Source organism: Tachyglossus aculeatus, chromosome 4 (assembly GCF_015852505.1).
Source record: "Tachyglossus aculeatus isolate mTacAcu1 chromosome 4, mTacAcu1.pri, whole genome shotgun sequence".
Classification (NCBI taxonomy): domain Eukaryota; kingdom Metazoa; phylum Chordata; class Mammalia; order Monotremata; family Tachyglossidae; genus Tachyglossus; species Tachyglossus aculeatus.
This window is the reverse complement of record NC_052069.1, coordinates 63,582,388-63,585,525: the sequence shown is the minus strand read 5'-3', so window position 1 is coordinate 63,585,525 and position 3,138 is coordinate 63,582,388. Positions and strand designations below refer to the sequence as shown.

Sequence of the window (3,138 nt, the reverse complement as noted above, 5' to 3'; positions counted from 1 at the left end):
TCCCCAATTCACTAATCAATGGCATTTATTGAGTACTTACTATGTGCCTCTGTGCAGAGCACTGTTCTAAGTACTTGGGAGAGTCTTTTCTTATGCTGAGTGGTCTCCAACCCTTAGCTGTTCCAGAACACCCCACCTCCACCTGCAATCCTGCACTCACAGATGCACAGATCTTGGTAAAAATCCAAAAATGGATTATCATTGTCTTCTTCTGTGCAGTAAACATGAATCTCTGCCCTCGACTCTCTCCTCTGCCGCTCCTGCCCAGCACAAGTGAGTTTTGACTTGTAGCAGATTGTCTTCCACTCACTAGCCACTGCTCAAGCTAGGAATGGAATGGTTAAGCCACTGCTTGACTCTCCCTCCCGTAGCCGAGACTGGTAGCATACTGGAAACCCTTCAGTTGCAATCCAGAGACGGGCTTGGGAGAGTACAACACAAGAAAATTAGCAAACACGATGCTTGCCCTTAATGAGCTTACAACTTCCAGGACTAAACAGTGGGAGACAAGCACTTTGCTATTGCCTTGGAATTAATCAATCAATCAATCAATCGTATTTATTGAGCGCTTACTGTGTGCAGAGTACTGTACTAAGTGCTTGGGAAGTACAAGTTGGCAACATATAGAGACAGTCCCTACCCAACAGTGGGCTCACAGTTTAGAAGATTAGATTTGGAGTGACTGATCATATTTTTCTTACAATGCTTCATCAAGGATTTCTGATATTGCTTAACGGGGTCTAGTCTCTACTTATGAAACCCAGCCTCTGATTCCAAACCCTGCATATGTAATTAATCATTTCCAGTAATAATAATCATAATTATGGCATTTGTTGAGCACTTACTATGTGCAAAGCCCTGTTCTGAGCACTGGGAGCGGATACAAGGTGATCGTGTTGTCCCATGTGGGGCTCACAGTCTTAATCCCCATTTTACAGATGAGGTACCTGAGGCTCAGAGAACTTAAGTGACTTGCCCAAAGTCACACAACTGACAAATGGCAGAGCAGGGATTAGAACCCATGACCTCTGGCTCCCAAACTCTTGCTCTTTCCACTGAGCCACGCTGCTTCTCTAATAATGATGGCATTTGTTAAGCACTTACTATGTGTGAAGCACTGTTCTAAGCACTGGGGAGCATACAAGATTATCACGTCGTCCCACGTAGGGATAACAGTCTGAATCCCCATTTTACAGATGAGGTAATTGAGGGTCAGAGAAGTTAAGTGACGTACCCAAGGTCACACTGCACACATGTGGGGGAGTGAGATTTGAACCCATGACCTCTGACTCCCAAATCCATGCTCTTTCCACTGAGCCAAACAGGGCAAGAAGGTTCTGTGGTGGGGGAGGCCGAGGGGCCAGGGTACCTTCTAGAGCATATGTGACCCATCTATGGGACCCACCCTGGGAGAGAGCAATCTCAAAATGCTAAACCTATGCCAATTTCCTGGACATGTGCCGCCTCAAGGAACTTCTTGCACCTCCATGTAATGGCATCTCCAGAGGTCAAGTGAGAGTCAGTGTCTGAACTGCGCTATTCAAAGCCTTCCTGAAGGCCCATCTCCTCCAAGAGGCCTTCCCAGACTAAGCCCCACTTTTCCTCATCTCCCACTCCCTTCTGCATCACACTGACTTGCTCCCTTTGCTCTTCCCCTTTCCCAACCCCACAGCATTTATGTACGTATCTGTAACTTTTTTTATTTGTATTGATGTCTGTCTCCCCCCACTAGACTGGAAGTTTGTTGTGGGCAGGGAATGTCACTGTTTGGTATTGTGTTGTGCTTTCCCAAGTGCTCAGTATAGTGCTCTGCACACCGTAAGCTCTCAATAAATACAATTGAATGAATGACTGAATAGTCTTGAACTGACAAGAAGTGATCTGCCCAGATTCAATCCTGTAAATATCAATCAAATAATCAGTGGTATTTATTGAGCATGTCCTATGTAGAGCAGTGTACTAAGAGCTTGGGAGAGTGAGCCTGCTGTTGGGTAGGAACCGTCTCTATATATTGCCAACTTGTACTTCCCAAGCTCTTAGTACAGTGCTCTGCACGCAGTAAGCACTCAATAAATACAATTGAATGAATGACTATAAGTTCCCTTCTAGACTATAAGCTCATTGTGGGCAGTGATACAACAACACAATGTCACTGTTATATCATTGTTTTGTATTCATTCATTCATTCATTTATTCAGTCGTATTTTTTGAGCACTTACTGTGTGCAGAGCACTGTCCCAAGCACTTAGTAAAGGGCTCAGCACGGTACGTACTCAATAAATATAACAGATTGATTTATTGATTAATTGATACGATTAAACGGAATTGGTAGATGTGTTTCCTGCCCTCAAGTTTACACTCCGTAGGGGTAGAGTTATGTAGAAAGCCCTCCCCTCTGTCAGTGCCCAGAAAGTAGCTGCCCTGCCTCCTCTGCCACTTTTTACTTCAGAGTCCTCTGATCCATCCTTGCCCCAAGCCTACAGGCTCTGACAGCTTTTTCTGTAGAAAGCAGGATGGGGACTTTGCATTGTGTCTTCAGTTGGGAATCACTGTTCACCTAATTCCCAGCAGCACAGGAAAATTTCAGACCACAGGGCAGACAAAAGGATGCTCACGGAGAACCGTGGGTAGCATTATGAAATCCACTTACTCCTCAGGGGAAAGTGGCTCTCATCCTCCATCTTTATTATATGGACATTCCATCCAGGGCCATCTGAATGGCAACTCTGTTCATTTCCTGGAAATAACAATAATAATAATGGTAATAATAATAATTATGGTATTTATTAAGTGTTTTCTATGTACCAGGCACGGCACTAAGCACTGGGGTAGACAAGCAAATTGGAATGGACATGGTCTCTGTTCCATGCGGGATTTACTGTCTCAATCCCCATTTTACAGAGAAGGTAATTGAGGCAAGGTAACTGAGGAAAGTGAAGTGACTTGCCCCAGAGTCACACAGCAGACAAATGGCAGAGCCGGAATTACAACCCATGACCTTCCAACTCCCAGGCTCATGCTCGATCCACAGCACCATGCTGTTGTGGATTTTCTTTTTTAGTCTTTTTTGTCTAATTGAACGCTTTAATCATTCCATATCATTCCTTTCTGAGTAGGATATTGCTACTGCCCTGCCAG

General features: G+C 44.6%; 1 non-coding gene across 1 annotated transcript; it reads right to left on the bottom strand.

The window, feature by feature from the left end:
* Window positions 1–283: 283 nt before the first annotated feature.
* On the bottom strand, window positions 284–421 carry LOC119927488. Its single transcript, XR_005450485.1, has one exon. It is a non-coding gene; the product is annotated as a small nucleolar RNA SNORA7 (small nucleolar RNA).
* Window positions 422–3,138: the final 2,717 nt, after the last annotated feature.